This window comes from Taudactylus pleione, unplaced genomic scaffold (assembly GCF_031769625.1).
Source record: "Taudactylus pleione unplaced genomic scaffold, aTauple2 ptg000021l, whole genome shotgun sequence".
Lineage (NCBI taxonomy): Eukaryota > Metazoa > Chordata > Amphibia > Anura > Myobatrachidae > Taudactylus > Taudactylus pleione.
This window is the reverse complement of record NW_028284423.1, coordinates 4,994,241-5,014,646: the sequence shown is the minus strand read 5'-3', so window position 1 is coordinate 5,014,646 and position 20,406 is coordinate 4,994,241.

The window sequence follows — 20,406 nt, the reverse complement described above, 5'->3', positions numbered from 1 at the left end:
AAATCTCGGGTAGATAATGGATGCAACTCGTGTTTGGGGATTGGCAAGACCTATTTCTGAGGCACGGAGTCTAATGTGCCGGCGGAGTTCACCAGGGACCCATGCAAGAAGGTATGGACTTGGCTGCGTCTGACACACAGGTTGAGGCCCTCAGAATAGGTTCCCCTATACAGATGTGGTGAACTCTGGATGAAGCAGAGAAGACATTCAGTGTAGTAAACAGGCCGGCTCAGAACCAAATGGACAATACGGTACCAGGGAGCAAACTTATGCAGGTCACGGAGGAGAGCCATGGTCAGAACCAGATTACCAAATGCAGTACCAGGGATCAGACGAAAACGGATCACAAACAAGCCAAGGTCAGGAACAGAAAACAAATATACGCAGGAGTAAAGCAATGAAGCCTATACTCTGGCACCTGTCTGTTGCTAGAGACTCCCTCTTATAGGGAGGAGTTCAATTCTCACTCCAAACATGACTTTACGTTTGGCGCGCCTGTCCCTTTAAATCTTCCTGCAGGTTGGCGCGCGCACTCCTAGGGGAGCTGGGGCCACCTGTACTTTGCAGCCACACATCGAGGGGGCCTGGACGTTGACACATCAGCAGTGGGTGCCGGGTACTCCCCACCTGCTGCCCTTCACCCTCTGTCAGCCGGGATTCCAGTGTTGCTGGACCTGGTAAGTAATAGCCGGAGTCCGGCGCACTGTGACACTTTTAATGCTGCTGATTCTGTGACACAACCAGGGTTCTATGCTGATGTGGTCAAAAGTACAAACGAAACAATGGAAGCTCTCCTCCAAACTCAAGAGACCCAAACCAACCAACAACTACAAAATCACTTAGAAAATCAATCCAGGAGAAGCAACCTGCAACTAATGGATCTCACAGAATCCATCAGGTGAAGATCTATCTCACTTTCTCACCATGACTTTATCCACCATTCTCTAGCACCCAAATCCATAGGGCCAATTACTGTGGAATAGGCGCATTGGTTAGATCCCACCAAAGCAAATCTTAAGGAACGCCTGCGAGTGGTCACTTTTTGATGCCTAAACTACATGAATAATTCTGGCGGGCATATAAAAACGATAACTCTCTAATATGAAAAGCACAATGCCTAATATTTATTCCTGGAGTTCTTGGCTGAGGATACAATAGCACAAAGGGCTTCATTCAGAGGCGGCCGTATGGTCTACGACTGCATGGCCGCCTCGATGTTTGTCCAGTGCGCATGCGCACGAAGGAGTCGGCTCCTTCGTGCGCATGCGTGAGACCCGCTACAACCGACAGCGCCGGTCATAGCGGGTCTCTTTCCAAAGGGGGCGAGTTGTCGATGTTGATTGACAGCTTGCCCCATTTGGAAGGTGGGCCGGGGGGGTGGCAGCCCAAATGGAGGCGTTCCCATGGGAACGCCTGCCATTTGGGGGAGGCCCCACTGACATCACTAGCTATGTCAGTGGAGAGCTTCCGGCTCTGACAGAGCCAGAAGCTCTCCGGGGCTTACGACAAGTGAGACCCTACCCTAGGGTCTTGTCGTAAGCCCCGATGGTCGCGATGGTCTATGACCATCGCGACCATCACCCTAGTGGTCGTTAGAGCTGTGGGTGTAAACCCACAGCCTAATGACCGAAACAGAGGCGACCGGTCAGGATGCAAGCGGCCGCCCAGTTTCTGAGCGACCGCTTGCATCCTCCGACTGCCTCTGAATGAGGGCCAAAATCCCTACACCTTGTTGGCTAAGCAGGGCAGAAGCTTTGCTTTAATCTATCCAGCTTGACTGAAGATTTTCTGCACCACTGGTTTCAAAAACTTCCTATGAGCAGATGAGGCCAAAGATTATCTGAATAAGGAACATGCTGAGATCACTGAGAAGATGATGCTGCCTCAAATCCTGATTGATAGATTTATTTTCATTGCATGATGGTCTTCCTGTTCCGCTATGCCTCTTCATTCATTAGCACTGTTTGTCCATTGTTCTTTTGATTTGTCATGTCGCTAAAACCCACCGAAAGAGGTATAACTGCACTATTCCAAGTGGTAGTAGCCATGGAATACCCAGAGGCTTTTTTTTACAGTAGGCGCAACTGCTGAAGGTACAGCTTAGTACACAAAGTGTGGGATTTTGGTGGTGTGCCACACAGATGCATTGGCAGTGTTTGTACAGTGCGTAGCATGCAATAAGGTATACAGATGTGTTGGTACTGGTTGAGCAGCGCATAGCATGCAACAAGGTACATGGATGTGATGGCACTGTTTGTATAGCGCATAGTGTGCAATAAGGTACTGTACATGGAAGTGGCACTTTTTGAACAGCGAGTAGAATGCAGTAGGGTGTTCGGAGTTGTTGGCTCTGTTTGGACAATGCTTAGAGTGTAACAAGATATTATTATTATTATTATTATTATTATCCTTTATTTATATGGCGCCACAAGTGTTCCGCAGCGCCTTACATAGTACATAGAACTAATAGGTGAACAAGAAACAAGTAACTTACAGTACATTACAGTGCAGGACAAGGACACAACTTATATACATTGCTGAAATAGTGATTAAAGCACTCACAATAAGCTGCCGGGAGTTGGCAGTCACGTGTTAGGTGCCCTATGGGGAGTAGAGAGTAGAAGAAAATGTAAAGAGACGCACATGAGGGAAGAGGTCCCTGCTCATGAGAGCTTACATTCTAAGGGGAGGGGCAGACAGACAGGTGTGACACAGAAGGGGAAGATAGGAAGGAAAGAGCATGAGGTGGGTTAGGATGAGTGCTGGAAGGCCTTGATGAAGTAGTGAAGATATATGTATATGCTGGCACATTGGGAACAGCTTGCATCTTGCAATGAGAGGCACTTACTGTATGTGTTGGCACTGTGGGTACAGCATGTAATGTGCAATGAAATACACAGAGTATATTGCAACAACCCTGGAGCTCAAAACAGATAGCAAGTATATCAGAGTATACACACACAGATGGTAAGTGCAAACTGGTGAAATTGGCATAACCAATTACCCTGGTGTTAAGTCTTAGACCTTCTCTGGACTTCACTAGGAATCCCCGCAAGAGTATATGGACTTTACTCAATGAGGGCCCAGATCATGGCCAAGTGTAGTTGTTTCCCAACATTAAAGCAACAGAGTACTTAGCTGGTATGAGGATTCTGCCAGGAAACACTGCAGATGGAAAGGCTGGTATGGATGTGCTGCTGTTGAGGAAACCGAAACCCCAGAGTTTAAACAACACTGGGAGAAAACTATTATGGAGAGTATAGTTCTGGAGTAGGAGTATCTACAGTATATAGAACTCAATTGATACTCAGGCACAGAAGGTGTACACTGAGTAGGTTCTTATAGTTAATGGCTGATGGGTGATTCCCCGCATGAGTCATCATTGCTGGTGGTTAGTGATAACACCTGAGAGAGGTGTTATGTCATCTCAAACCTGAGGCTGAACTCAGCTGGGTTCTGGTAAAGATTCTAATTGAAAAGGCCAGCAATCAATAGCCTGCTGAGTATTGGAGAAAGGTCAGTGTTATCCATAACTGCTGATACTGACAGCTGTCCACTCTACATCCTTTATCCTACTCCCTATCTTGCTGCTGCCACCCTTCTATTACCACTGGACTGCATGCTTTTCATTGATGTTTTAGAGACAATTATACCAGTCCTCGGAATGGCCCTTAGTGACTCATCTTCTTTATATGTTATGTATTATTTATGTTTACTTGACCTGTTATTGTTTATTCATCTATTGTCATATAGCAAGGATTGCTTCACTGCTTTAGCACGATCCTTGCTGTGTTACATTGGTAACACAATTATCATTATCATAATATATGTATTTCTCTGGGATTTTGCTGTGTTATTTCTATAGTCCCTTTTCCTTACGTTTATGGAATTCAACATGGGCCCTTATGACCAGGATGTTATTACTCATTGTTGGCAGTGTGAGAGCACTCAGTTGTTGTACTGTAGGTTTGCCACCCCCTGTAATTGCAAAATATGTGAAATGGGTCCTACCCTTTGCTTTTCTGTTTAAGTTTATTATGTTTTGTTGTATGTTCTATTTCTCTTATGATTTATGTCTGTCTGCTCTGGGGTACGAACGCCCACTACCCTCTGTTGTTTCTAATAATTATTAATAAAAATAATAAGTTTGAGATGGATGAGTTTTAGAATTCAATTTCTTTGTACAGACCCATCACCTACAGCAGCAGAAGGCCACACTGGGCTCCATTCCTGTAAGCTAAGAACAGGAAACTAAAGCTGCAGTAGACACAGGCCACCAAAACTGGACAGCAGAAGGTTTGAAATATGCCATCAGCAAATCACCACCTTTATGATCTCATACTGTATGTTGAAACAACCTTTAGAAGTGTACTTCACGCATGGTATAGACACAGGTATCAAATGCAATAAGTTACATGATATATAAAATAGAGATGTGCACAGACCCCCTGTGTTTTAGTTTTGGTTCTAAATCATCATCATGTTTTGGTTTGGGCAAAACCACCCTCAAGTGTTTTAGTTTGCTTTTAGTTTTACACTTTTTAAAAAATTGATAAAAACAGGTAAAATGTACAGTACCAAGGACTTGCTTTTGTTCCTATAGTATTATTAGCATCAGTAACATTCGTTTCCAGTCAATTCTGACAACCTCACAGCACCTAAAAACTCGAGGGAGGAACTTACTGTAAATGCAATCAAAAACATGTGAGATTCGCGAGTCCCGAACTTGGCGAGAAGATCTAGGTCAGAATTCAGTTCTACTCGAAACCCCAAAGTAATCTGAGTTGGGACAAAGTTTGGGTGTGTTCAATATTCAGCAAAACCGAACTGCTCATCTCTAATACTGTATAAAACATGACTTCTGGTTTAGCTATATCACTCCCATATTGAGATTCGATAGCAACTGATTCCAAATGCAAATGTTACACCTAGAATCAACTCCAGACCTTTTACCTGCTTAATTGATAATGAAATAACAAGGGAATAGCCCACACCTGTCCATGAAATAGCTTTTGAGTTGATAGTCCCATTACTTTTGGGAGGCACATATAGAAACCATTGTAATTCCTACACTGTTCACCTGATTAGGATATAATTACCCTCAAATTAAATCTGAAAGTCTGCAGTTAAAGCACATCTTGTTTGTTTCATTTCAAAGCCATTGTGGTGGTGAATAGAGGCCAAAATATGAAAATTCTGTCAATGTCCCAATATTTATGCACCTGACTGTATACCTACTGTAATGAACAAATCTGATTGTGGACCACTGTGTACCCCAGTTGGAAAGAAGTATTTTGTTACTTTAACAGATAACTACTCTATTTACATAAAAATATATCTAACAGAACATATGAGGGAAACTCTAGAACAGGGGAGTAGCAGTATAATGTAATAAATTCAAATGCAAGCCTGGAATATTTTACTAACTGATAATGAAATGTTGAAATTATCAACTGATGGGATAAAGACTCTACAGTAGTAATGATTATATAACTTTTATTCATAAAATCCTAAAATGTAATTGTCACAGACAAAAAACAACATTTATATCAATAAAAGCCTCAAGAGCATAGCTCAAGAGGGAAAAATTGGCCAGAAATGTGACCATCAGAGGAAAAAAAGAAGTGTTATGTTGCTGGGGCTCTGGACTAGAATGACATCCAGAGTTGCAGTATGAATAGCTAAAATATGGTCAGAAAAACAAAGTTAAGTAACAGAGGGCTTGATTCAGCAAGGATTGCGCACGCAATCGGTTGATTAATTCGCACTGCGCATATGTATGCATCGCAGTGCGCGTGCACGTTCAATTGCGATGGGAACTCCATCTGCATAGGCTATGTAGACCCAGAGCAGAGTGACTGACAGGAAGTGCCGTTTGTGGGTGGTGATGGGGGGGTGGTGGTGCATGCGTGCCAGTGCGTTTCAACGTGGTTGCATAGGCATGCATAAATTAGCCTCCTGAGGTCTCATAGTGTGCTTAGAAGTAGGGATGTGCGCCGGACCATTTTTGCCGGATTTGGGTTTGGTTCTAATTCATCATCTGGCTTTGGATTTGGATTTGCCAAACTGCGGTGACTGGCCTTGGATTTGGATTTTTTACAAAAATTGGCAAAAAAAGCTAAAATCACATAAATCAGGCTTTTTTTTCTTCCTTTAGTGTTATTAACCTCAATAACATTAATTCTCGTCATTTATAGTCAATTTAGCCCACCTCACAGCTTAAATTATAGTTTTCACCATTATTGGCCAAAGGTTGCAGTGAGCTGACTGGTTACCAAGCGTCAGAGCAGTGGCGCAGTGGCACAGACACCACAGTTTAAAACACATCTATGAAACATTGCCACACAGCAGTGGCAGAAATGAAAGGTAGTTCAAGATGGAATTGTCCTTGGGTGTTCCTCCCACCCACCCTTATGTTGGATATTAAAAAGGACATGCAGAGTCACAGTGCTTTTATACATAGAGGGCTAGTGCCCAAAGGAGTCACAGTGCTTTCGATTTATACACAGAGGGCTACTGCCCAAGGACTCATGGTGCTTGTATACACAGATTACTAAGGCCCAAAGAGTCACAGAGCTTTTCTACAGTGGGCTAAGGCCCAAGCAGTCACAGAGCTTGTATACAGTGGGCTAAGGCCCATGCAGTCACAGAGCTTGTATACACAGAGAGCTTATGCCCAAGAAGTCACAGTGCTTGTATACAGAGGGCTAAGGCCCATGGAGTCACAGAGCTTGTATACAGTGGGCTAAGGCGCAAGCAGTCAAAAAGCTTGTATACACACGCTGGGGTTATGTCCATTAAAGTCACGGAGCTTGTATACACACAGTGGGTTTATGCCCTTTCATGGAGCTTGTATAATACACACAGTGGGCTATGCCCTGTCACGGAGCTTGTATAATACACTCAGTAGGCTTATGCCCTGTCACGGAGCTTGTATAATACACTCAGTGGGCTTCTGCCCTTTCACGGAGCTTGTATAATAGACACAGTGGGCTATGCTCTGTCACAGAGCTTGTATAATACACTCAGTGGGCTTATGCCCTGTCACGGAGCTTGTATAATAGACACAGTGGGCTATGCCCTTTCAAGGAGCTTGTATGCACTCACTGGGCTTATGCCCTGTCACGGAACTTGTATAATACACTCTGTGGGCTTATGCCCTGTCACGGAGCTTGTATAATACACTCAGTGGGCTTATTCCCCTTCACGGAGCTTGTATAATAGACACAGTGGGCTATGCCCTTCCACGGAGCGTGTATGCACTCACTGGGCTTATGCCCTTTCCCGGAGCTTGTATTATACACACAGTGGGCTAAGTCCAGTCATGGAGTTTGTATAATACACTGAGTGGGCTAAGCCCAGTCATGGAGCTTGTATAATATAAATCATACACTCAGTGGGATAAGTCCAGTTACGGAGCTTGTATAATACACAGTGCACACAGTTGGCTAAGTTCAGTCACGGAGCTTGTATAATATACACACAGTGGGCTAAGCCCAGTTACAGAGTTTGTATAATACACTCAGTGGGCTAAGCCCAGTCACGGAGCTTGTATAATATAAATATAACACTCAGTGGGCTAAGTCCAGTCACGGAGCTTGTATAATACACTCAGTGGGCTAAGTCCAGTCACGGAGCTTGTATAATATACATACAGTGGGCTAAGCCCAGTCATGGAGCTTGTATAATACACAGTGCACACAGTTGGCTAAGTCCAGTCACGGAGCTTGTATAATACACTCAGTGGGCTAAGTCCAGTCACGGAGCTTGTATAATACACAGAGCACACAGTTGGCTAAGTCCAGTCACGGAGCTTGTATAATATACACACAGTGGGCTAAGCCCAGTCACGGAGCACACAGTGGCAAGAAGTAGAACTACTCTCTCTAACTAATCTAACTCTAGTCTCGCTTTTCCCCTCTCTATCACTACCTAACTAAGCGTGACTGTTTCGTCTGGATACAGTCACGCGAAATGGCACCGACAGCCGTGCCTTTTATAGAGGCCGAACGTCACCCGGCTCTCGCGAGGTCTCGATGTGGAATCCGAGTCAGGCGGGAACACCCGAACTTGCGTTTGGGTGGACTCGGATTCCACTTGTTCGGAGCGGTTCGGATTCCTCATAATCCGAAGCGCTCATCACTACTTAGAAGTAAGCAATTCCTGAGTGAGGTCTGACCTGCCTTAACTGTGTGCATGGGTCCGATGGTACTCGATGTTATCAATTGTTTCCATATGTTGCCCTAGTGTACGGATGTGAGTAAGGGGAATTGGGCGTCCTTATGTCAGGCTGCGTATGCAATGTGAATGCACACATTTAAATAGCACCACTGATATTAGCAATGCAGTTGCGTACATATAAGCAGAATAGCGATCAATGCTGAATCAGACCCAGAGTAAGAAATCAGAATAAAATGTAAGAGAGCACCATGGTCAAAGTATAATGATTATTATAGAAGAGAAATACCTTTTATCAATAACATGAATAAATAATGGCATATATCCTTGAAACATATTTCAGTCCTGTCAGGAATAAATTCAATTTACTTCTTAAGTTTAAATTGAATAACCATGTTGAATATGGTCACATGTCAGTATATTTTGTAAATGGCTGCAATCTGCTATGTGCAAGAGACAGTAATTCAATTACAGTGAATTGTCAGATGAGCATTTTTTAATGCAAAATAAAACTGAATGTGGAAAGTATCTGTTGTTGGACCAGTGTCCCTCGGAGGACCTGAGATAATACAGCACAGCTTCCTAATGTCTGGCTGGCAGTGAGAGTACTATGAAATTCATAGAATAAGTGTACCTTTTTAGAGTGCGACTGGATATAGTCGTCTGACCATGGTGCCAGTGGGAATCCATCTGTGCACAGACAAACCACGTGAGAGATGACCCCCATTTCACCAGAGCTTTTCCATTCATCAGTTTGATCCCAATGTGATGGCTACAACTCAAGATCTGCTGACACCTCCCTTAACCTCACTCCTTTACCAGAACAACAAATGGAACAATGGGTCTCATTCAGACCTGGTTGCAAGTGCTGAGCGCTCGCAACTGGGTTGATATTGACCCACTGGGCATGCGCACGTCGCAGCTGGTTCCGATGTGCGCATGCGTGAGACCCGGCTAGCGACGGGCACTTCGTCGCTACGGGTCTCGCACCAAAGGGGACGAGCTGTCAATGTTGAATGACAGCTCGCCCCATTTGGGAGGCGAGCAGGGGGGGTGGTCGGCCAAATGGAGGCGTTCCCGACGCTTTCATTGCTGATGTCAGTGGGGAGCTTCCTGCTCAATTACAGCAGGGAGTTCCCTGGGGCTTGCGCTTGCCAAGACCCAACCTTAGGGTCTTGTTGCAAGCCCCAATGGTTGCGATGGTCTTGACCATCGCGACCATCACCCTGGTTGGTTGCTAAGCTGTGGGTGGTATCCCACAGCTTAGCTTGCCACCAGGAGGCCACATTTCAAGATGCAAGTGGCCACCCTCATTCAGAGCGACTGCTTGCATCTTAAGACCGACTCTGAGTGAGGGCCAATGTCCTTATATGCACTAAGGTTGAATTTTCTCCAGTGATCTCCAACAGTTAATTATAATCATCAACTCCCATTGTCTGTCAAGAAGTTCATGTTAGAATGCTTATCTGCAAATTCAAGTTCTGTAAATGAAGAGAGATGGAACCAGTTGAGGAACAAGATATTGTATTGAGCTGTACTCAATACAGAGGATACTTAAAAGGTTTTATGTTCTTCACCAGTTCCTCATGTTGTCCTCTCAGTTAAGTGGCTTGGTCAATTGATTCACCTTTATAGTTCAATTGGATAGTATTACGGTTCAATCATTTCTTAATCTTGGTGGCCACTGAAGATTGGTATGTCCATACGAAATTCCATCAAGAGATACAGTAATGTAGCCAGATCAGGGGTGTAGCGTGGGTGGAGCAAGTAAGTCCCATGGCCAGCTGGGTGTGTCATTTTTTGCCCTCCACAGCTGTTAATAAACTGTTGGGGCAAAGAACTGGCCCTAGTGGTTCTCTGTCAGGTGACTTCTGCTATGTCATGTGAATGCTTCAGTCACACTGTGTGGATGGTTGTTAGCTGCTGGTGTCCCAGCCAGGTCCTGTGTAGCTAATAGCACTCCAGGAAAAACAGGTAACTAAAATATGCTATGTGGGGAATAATTTGGTGTGCAAGAAAGTGCAAGTTAGTTTGCAGGAGGGAAGCATGTTGTTGTGCAGGAGGGGGGCATGTGTTTGTGCTGGAGGAGGGCATGTTTATGTGCAGGGTGGGATGTTCCTATGCAAAAGGGGAATGAGTGTAGGGGTTATGGTGAAAAATGTTTGAAAAAAGCTGGTACCACTAAGGGTAACTACTATCACCCCCACCAATATTGAAAGGGGCACCATAGTATACTTCTCCAGACACCATGGCTCCACACTGAGTCAACTTGCCTCTTAACAACCTAGAGCTACAGCAATATATTCAGCCAGAATCTACTGCGCATGTGTGGGTCTCCGGGAAAATGGCACCCATGCCTATTTTCCTGGGGACATCTTTTCTGCGCAGATCACTGGGAAAATGGGCGCCACCATTTTCCCAGTGAGTTTTTGCTGCTCTGCTGTGCCGGTGCGGCGCTGCGGAGCAGCACATTGGAATCTGCGGAGAGGTAAGTATATTATTAACTATGAGTGCAGGGTGAGCTGGTGTGGGCCCCCCTATACCCAGGGGCCCGTGTGCACCGCACACCTTGCACCTACCCTCCAACATGATCCCTTCCACCAGGTACACAATGCTCTGCTCCTGGATTCCCCACTTAATTTATGATTGCTGTCACCTGTGTTGAACTAGTTAATTGATGAGACAGGTGTTTCACCACAGGTGACTACAATCATAAATTAGGTGGGAAGTCCAGGAGGAGAGCATTGTGTACCTGGTGGAAGGGGATCATGTTGGAGGGTCTGCTTGCACCCATTATAAAGATGCCTATGTATTCAGTGTTAGTTGCACAAAGAGTTATTGTGGCTTGCCTTCTACTTGTCCAGTTTAGAGTCCCATGCTCAGGTTGAAACAGAAACCCAATTGTTTTGTGTGAAATTTCCCGTTTGCATCCACTTAACCAGTTAACTCTGTCTCAGATAGACCTGCAAGTTTTCAGCCCAGTATTCCTTTGACAGCAATGTCTTGACTTTCAATATTTATGGTTTTCTGGTAACAATGGCCTACCCTCCAACATGACCCGTTTCACCTGGTACAAAACGCTCTTCTCCTCTTCTCCTGGGCTTCCCACCTAATTAATGATTGCAGACACCTGTGCTGAACTAGATAATAGATGAGACAGGTGTTTCCCCACATGTGGCTGGAATCATTAATTAAGAAGGAAGCCCAGGAGCAGAGCAATTTGTACCGGGTGGAAGGGGTCATGTTGGAGGGTCTGCAATGGGGATATTTTGCACACCTATAGTCATCGCAATGTTTGCCTATGCAGAGGTACATATTGGTAATCTCTTACTATGTAATATTTAACAATAATTGTGTATTTAAAGCAGTGGTGCACAGTTTTATAATAACCTGGTGGACTGTAATCTACCTGTCAAATGTGATATTATGTGTGATTACAAATTGGAAGTCATCTCCCTTTTTCAGTATAATTAAGCAGTGCACAAAACTCCTTTTTGTGACCTTAAAGAATTTAATGCAATGCAATCTGTATAACATGGTGACATATTATTTGCCTAGTGCATTAAAACTGCCCATTAATGTTGAGAGATCCTAAAAATGTGCTGATGTAACTAAAAATGCCATATGTCAGATGCCTAAGCATCACAGGAATTTCCCTCTCTCAGATTACTGAGGATGATTATCAATCATTCATAAAGGCAAACTAACCAGATTAACTTACATTTTCTATTTTGATTTGGTTTATAGAAATATTTATAGATGAATGCAGGCTTATTATTGGCTTACTGGAAACGAGCATATTTTTTTACACACTCAGTGAAATTTTCGTTACAAAAGTAATACTCAAAGTAAAAGAAAGCAGGAGAACCGTATACAGAATAGCTTCATAATCTGGTGACCAATATACCACGCCAGGGGTTTATCTGTAATGGGTGCAGGGTGTGCGGTGCACATGGGTCCCCTGGGTTCAGGGGGGCCTACACTGCACACCCTGCACTCATGTTTTTTAACACTTACCTTTGCGAGGTCCCGGGTCGGGTGTTTCAGCCCTGCACAAAACGCAGGAAAATGGTTGCTGCCGGCCGCTGAGGGATGCACATGAGCCCCCTCCTATCTTACTACTCCCCTGTACCATGCAGAGCTCCGTCATCTGGTACCAGTGGCAATGTACCATTAAAATCCTAATCATCTTGTGACCTGTATCCCATACATCTCTCTATCATCTGCTGCTGAGTATACCATGCAAATCTCCATCATCTGGGGACCCGTATACCTTGCAAATCTCCATCATCTTGTGACCAGTACACTATGCACATCTCCATTATCTGGTGACCAGTGTACAATGCACATCTCCGTCATCTGGTGACAAATATGCCATACAGTGACCAGTACACCATGCACATCTCCATCATCTGCTAATCATATACCATGCAAATCTCCATCATTTGGTGACCAGTATACCATGCAAATATCCATCATTTGGTACCCTGTATATCATGCAGCACTCCATCATCTGGTGACCCCTATTTCATGAAGGGCATCATCATCTGGTGACCAGTGTAGCATGCAGGGATCCATCACTGTAGCATGCAGGGATCCATCACTGCCTAGTATATCAATATACTAGGCAGTGATCCTTCATATTGGGACCAGTATATCATGCAAATCCCACATTCTGGAAACCATAATCCTTTATTACTTATATAGTTTTATGCTAATGCTGGAAATAAAGCAATATTATCAGTCTTGGAATATAGCTATATTCCTTAGCTAGGAATATGAAGATTCTTCTTCAGATATGTTTAGGCAGAGGACATACCTCCTATTACCAGCCATATATTTGACAGAGATAACATCTCACAATTCTCAGTGATACCACCGTTGATATTGCATGGACATCCCCCCATTGCCAGCTGTTCTAGTTACTGTCCCATGCCAGAGTCCAGGATCCTGTTACCGGGTCCGGTGATGGTATTTATTGTCATTTTGTGCTTCTGCTGGTTGCCTGCAGTATCCCCAAGTTTGTAACTCACTTACCTGAAATGTGGCTTCTTTCCTCCTCCTACCAATCCTGGTCTATATGTGCTGTCATCTTAGACAGTGTAATATGATGCACTCTACCAACCGGCTCTCAGCAACTCCAATCACATTTTCCACCTAGCCTATCAGTGCCTAGGACACTCTATTTAAACCAGGAAGTAGTGGCAATACATGGCCAGTACAAATTCTCACCTAAAGGACCTAGTACTCTGGCTTCTGTCTCTGTATTGCTTCACAGCATTCTGTTCCAGTTCATTCCTGCAAACTGCTCCAGTATTGCTTCACAGCATTCTGTTACAGTTTATTTCAGTATCCTACTTCAGTTGTTCCTCCAGCACTTGTTCCAGTATATCTCAGTAGCCTACCTCAGCTGTGCTTCCAGCACCTGTTCCAGTATATTTCAGCAGCCTGCTTCAGCTGTGCCTCCAGCACCTGCTCCAGTATATTTCAGCAGCCTGCTTCATCTGTGCTTCCAAAACCTGTTCTAATATATTACTGCAGCCTGCTTAAGTTGTGCTTCCAGAACCTAGTTCCAGTGTAGTCTGCAGTTTGCTTCACCTATCCCAGAATTCTGCCTCAGTATATGTCTGCAGCTTGCACCAGTTGTACTTTTCAGCATTCCGTTCCAGCTCCTCTGTAAGAGGCAAATCCTGCTAACCTGCAACAGCCTTGTGATATCCTGTAAGCCTGCATCTGTCCTCAGTGTCTGTCCTTCTGACTTTCTCTGCAGCACCAGTCTCCTGCTACTTGAGAAGTATGAGAAGTAGCATTATTAGACCAACCAGCTTCACTCACATTCCAACACATACAGCTAGGCAAAGAAGTCCCAAACCTAGTCACAATCCTCCTTGTGTTGTGACAGTTACAAGCTGCTAAACCAGGCAATATGTTAGCAAAATACTGAAAAGATTCTAAAGTGAGAATCGGGGAAATCCCTAGAGCACGTTACTACCATTGTGCCAGCAGTGACCTGCATTCTACAGTGATAGAGCAAAGCCAATACACCGACTCATCCATGGCACACCAGTGTCAATGCAGGAGTTTGCGCTGTAGGGACTGCAGAATAGTGGATATGCAGGAGGATCAGATGGAGAAACAGAAGGTGCTAAAAAATTTGCAGGAGCACCGGGACAAGGAGAACCAGCAGGAGCGATACTACATATTGGGTAAGTACAATCCATTTCTTACCTACCTGCATCAATTGTGTTCACCATGATCCCTGATACTGTGCCCATGTATTATATTTGAGGTGGAATGCGGATTAAGAGGTGTATGTTACCATCAAGCACAATATAAGAACATCCATCCTACAGACATCACGAAATTAACTCGTGAAGAGCTACATATTTTCTGAGACTATCCAAAGATCCTACTCCATAAGAGACACTAGGATTTTTTGTTGTACACATTCCCGGTCAGGGACTAGGAACGCATGCCATTATTCAGTTGTCTAAATAATTCTGAGAACAAACTGTCTACAGATTCAAGTCAGGACTTTATGTTGAGACATTAGCTGGACATTTTCCTTTCTTTTAAAATAATTTTTTTCCTTCATTTTTTCTTTCATTTTTTTTCCTTCATTTTTTTCCTTCATTTTTTTCGGGCCCATTATCCACATATCACAATTGCCCCAGAGCGCACCACTAATAATCATTTATTACACCAGTGTCAATGCAGGAGTTTGCGCTGTAGGGACTGCAGAATAGTGGATATGCAGGAGGATCAGATGGAGAAACAGAAGGTGCTAAAAATGTTGATAGGGCACCCCTCATGCACTGGCCTAGTCAGGAGTCCTAGTGGTAAATTTACTTTTTCTGGCAAGTTTAGTCTATTTTTAAACTCGCTTCTGTTACTAATGTCACATTTTTTCCCCTCTCATTTCAGGCAATTCAGTATATTGGTGTCAATACATTTCTAGAACCCACAGTCCCCAGCTCAGCATACATACAATGAGGCCCCCAAACTAGCCTGGCTGAGCTGCCCCAGGGCACCGCCATAGTAAGAAATGTGCAGTGTAATCCCACATGGTCTAATCATATGCACCCAGTGTTGATTGGGGTCAGAGGGACATACCCTACTCACTTATATAGGAGAGGGTTACAGGGGCATCAAGGTATCTTTTAACAATGAAATATTCTTTGCTGGGTGTACCCAAACTCACGTGTTAATCAAACAGGTTCCTCTCATAGAGGTTTCTTTCTTGATCAATTAAAGGTAGGATTCTTTCAATTCTCATAAAGATATATAATTTATTATTCCATATAATCATAAAAAAGTAAAAATCCATAGCAGACAAATTTAGCTAAAATTGTGATAAAATATGAAAATCCACATATAAAACAAACACAACTTAAGGTACAGATCATAAAAATCTATTCAGTTCACAACAGTCCAGATCAGTGTAAACTAGATAGTTTACCTTTCACAGCAATGTATAGTAGTTATTATCAAAGAGTAGAAAACAATAAAAACAGTCCTTTCCAAGTGCTAATCCTCTCAACCAATGCATTTCGATTGTTATCTTTTTCAAGGTCTAAGGAGGAGAGCACCAGTGGTGTTATTTATACCCCAATAATAAATCATCCACGATGATTAGTGGCATATTTCCCCACCCAATTACCAGCTCCGGGACCAGTAGTCTGGCATCACAGTAGTAGAATAATAACTCCAAAGGCCGCGGGGATGATTTTTTTTTATGTCAATTCATTGAGGAAAAGACCATCAAAGAGAGAATCACTACTAAAATTTCAAAAAGTTGGTTATAAGTATATGGTGTACTATTTATTGGGAAGCACTTTTGAATTTTACCCTTATGTGTTTATATTGTATATTTTCTTGGATTGGGCAAGATTGGGTACAATTTGAGCAAATTTTTCCTTTATTTTGCCCCCTGATTTCTCCTACACCTTTTGAGCATAACTACAGTATTTATTACCAATATTTTGGAGTTTAATGAGGCAGCAATATGTTCAGTCACTTGAAAAATAGAGAAGAAAGTGTTAAACGGATTTTTAGCCGAAGCATCAGCATGACACAGTCATAAACAACAGATGATGATTTAGAGACAGCAATGGAGAGGTTAAGCTCGATACTCTTTTAAGAGAACAATCTGTGGTGGGAGGTGGCCACTTTAGAAAAGTATTTATCAGATAATAGCATCCCTAAAGGCTTGAGATTAAAAAAAACCACTTTTAAAGATGCAAGTGAAAATTTTAGAATAGAGTGGAGAAACATTCTAAGCACTTGTTTGTTTTCTCTAATAAACCTTATTTTAAAAGAAAGGAAGGAGAAACTAAGATCCATTAATGAAAGAACAGAGAGACAACCATTTGAAAGCCTACCAGAATTAGCAGTAGCAAAAATGGATAAACAAGATTATATAAAGGAAATTGAAGGACAATTGAATAGAGACAATACATACCAAACATCGAGAACAGACCCCACTAGTAGAATTAAAAATAATTTTCAAAAAATCCTAACAAAATATGTTGAGAAAGGAACTATAAATAAAAAGGAATTTGATTACCTCAATATAGAAAATCCAAAAACACCAGCTATTTAAACCTTACCAAAGGTGCATAAATATCCAACTGCTCCCCCAGGACAACCAATTATAGCTGGGACTGGGAGTCCTACAACTATTCTTTCAGAAATTATAGGTTACTAGCTGCAGTCAATCATACAAAAGAACAAATCTTATTTAAGAGATACTCTAGACATCATTAATAAACTAGAACATATAAGGACATGTATTTAGTGACAGCAGATGTCACATCCTTATATACTATCATCAGTCACAAGAATGGCATAGAAGCGATAAAATTTAATCTATTATAGACTCATATGCCTGAGGACAAACAGGAGTTTATTATTGAAGGTATAGAATTCATATTAACCAATAATAATATTTTCTTTGAGGGAAATAATTACCTCAAGAAGATCGGAACTGCCATGGGTACCAGGTTTGCGCCCGCATATGCTAACTAATTTATGTCCCGTTGAGAGCATGATGCAGTGTGGGGTACAGGCACAGAATTGGTATCCTGGTGTAGGTTTATCTATTACTTTGTTTGTGTGGAAGTGAACTAAAATGAACCTAGAAGCATTTTGTGTGAAACTTAATATAAATGAGAACATTCTATTAAAATTTGATTAAGTCAGACTGCTATAAATTTTTTTGATCTGACTATATAAATCAAGAATGTTAAATACATACTAAGGGATACATCGAATCCACAGATTCCAATAGTTATATCACCCATGACAGTAATCACTGTTCAAATTGCTCGAAGGGAATACTGAAATGAAATTTTTTGCGCTTAAGGAGAAATTGTAGTGAGGATGATCATTTTAATGTCCAAATGGTGGATATGGGTAAAGATTTTTCACTAAAGGGTATAAAACAGGTTTTATAGAGAGTGTGGAAGAGGAGGTTCTATCCACGGATCGGAAGATATTTAAAAAAAAAAAAAAAGAAAAAAAAAAAAGGCAAAAACATCAAATGGGCCTTCATTTCAAGTTTCAATTCAGAATACAAAAACAATGGAAAAAATCATTAAACAACACTGGGATATACTATTAATTGATCTAGTCTTGAGTGATGCCATACCAAAATAACCTGTCTTCATATACAGCAAAGCTCAGAATTTAAACGTCTTAGTTCAAAGTGCCCTCCTGAGTGAAACCCTGAACCTAATATGAACCAAAAGGTTTCATAGACTGTATAGCATGTAAGACCATACCATCCACAGAAACTAATATTACAAATTTTCCTGTAAAAAATAGAGAATATAAAATTGGAGGATTCATTATCTGCCACCTGACAAATGTAATTTACCTCTTTAAGTGCAAATGCCACCTGATCTACATAGGTTGGACATCTGGGTCATTAAAAACTAGACTTCTGAACATGTTAGAAATGTCAGAAAGGGTTTGAATACGTACACACTGTCAAAACATTTTATAATTGTCCATCACTACTCTACAAATGATATTGTCAGATTTATAGGGATACAAAATATTAAATCCAATTGGAAAGATAGAGATATCGAAAGTAATCTGGCTAGGGCAGAGATGAGGTGGATTTTTAAATTAGACACATTGGTACCAGGTGGATTAAATGCAGATATTGAATTAAAGTGGTTTCTTTAAAATTATAAATATATATACTTCATCTTTTAAGATTTTTATATAAATTATTTTTATATGGATTATTATATGTGACTTATATTTTACTATATAGATAATGAAAATGGTTCTTTTAAAATAGTATACTGTATATATTGCTACACATTTTAAGATAATTTGCATATGGATTATTTTATATGGATTATAATTTACCATATATATATAATGAATTTATGGCGAGATCCTCTTAGGACTTTTATAGTATCATATTATATTTTTATTCTTTATCTTATGTTTTCATAAGATGAAAGTGTATATTTCATTCATTAATGTTTGATATGTGTATAAGTAGAGCTGTATACTATACACAAGGCACCTGATATATTTTATGTTATGATGGTGATCAGGTGGCTGGTGGGATGCTAGGAAGTGCTGTTCTGCATTCCACCAGTGTTGGAATGCAGAGCCACTAAAATGGAGGTTCCAGAAGAAGACTTCCAGTCCTCGATCATCCCCACGGCCTTTGGAGTTATTATTCTACCACTGCGATACCCAACCACTGGTCCCTGAGCTTGTAATCAGGTCGGAAAATATGGCACTGTTATTTAAAGTATATACAGTGGGATTAAAATGGATATTAAGTACACGCAAGGAGTGTGACATCATTTCCGGTCCTGTTGTGGACGATTTATTATTAGGGTATAAATAACACCACTGGTGCGCTTCTCCTTAACAATTGAAATGTATTGGTTAGGAAAATTTGCACTTGGAAAGGACTATTTTTTTTGTTTTCTGCTCTGTGATAACAACACTGCTGTGAAAGGTACACTATCTATTTTACACTGATCTGGACTGTTGTGAACTGGATATATTTTTATGATCTGTACCTTAAGTTGTAGTTGGCTTTCTATCTGGATTTGCGTATTTTGCGTATTTTATCACCATTTTATCTACCTTTGTCTGCTATGGATTTTTACTTTTTTATGATTATATGTAAGGATACTGAATTTAAACCTCTATACGCTCCTACCTATACCTTCTAAAAACCTGCCTATACCTTCTAAAATTGACGCTATTTGTGTACGCAGTCATACAGTAAAATAAAAGCCTTTAGACCTTGAACATGTGTTTCCAAAGCACAAACTATTATTCAAGCAAAGTACAATTATACAAACCCAAGGTACAGTTATACATATGCAAGCGCTCTGGAACCAGATTCCGGCATCAACAAGAAACCTCCATCAACAGCATCAGCATGAAGACTGAAGACTGGGGTCAGAATACACATATATATATATACCCTTACAGAAATAGACTATACAATAGAGAGGTTTGTTGCGATCCCATTGGTTCTCCATCACGGTGCTTCTGTTACAGGACATTTAACAGGTCGATTCAAATGTACACTGTAAAGGATACCCACCCCAGTACAGGTTATATTTAGGCTGGCACCATTGGATACAGTTCTCATCAACTAGGGACCCACAAAGCTCACAAATACAGGAATCTTCAGACGATAAACCTCCACACCATCCCCAAGTATCCGGAATAGCAGCTCTCTTAACAATTACAGTACTAAGATTGGTCAGACACTCCCCTGATTGGCATAGCACTCCTCCTTCTGACTCCACTCCATCAGCACTGCCATCAGCTACCATCTCCTCTATCGGTCCCCATCACCGAAACCGGACATCCCCGAACCAACCAGAATGGTGAAAACTCTGTAAGAGAATATGAAAATGAACACAGCAGGCCAGTCCATTGCTGGAAGCACTGATCTACACATTTCTTTAGCTCAGGTATCTCACCACACCTTTTAACACACCCAGAACAGGCTCGCAGTCAACAGGTTCACGTTATCTGCCTTGACTGCACCCCGTATCTCCACCGGTTGGTTGACCTTTCTACAGTGAGTGGAATGGACCCAGGTATCTCTCTCGGCCACCTTCAGCAACACCTGATACGGACCTTCCCACCAATCTACCGGACAACCTGAGCGTAAGAAATTTTGGATCATAACAAATTCTCCAGGTTTGACATCATGACAATTTGCTTCTGGCA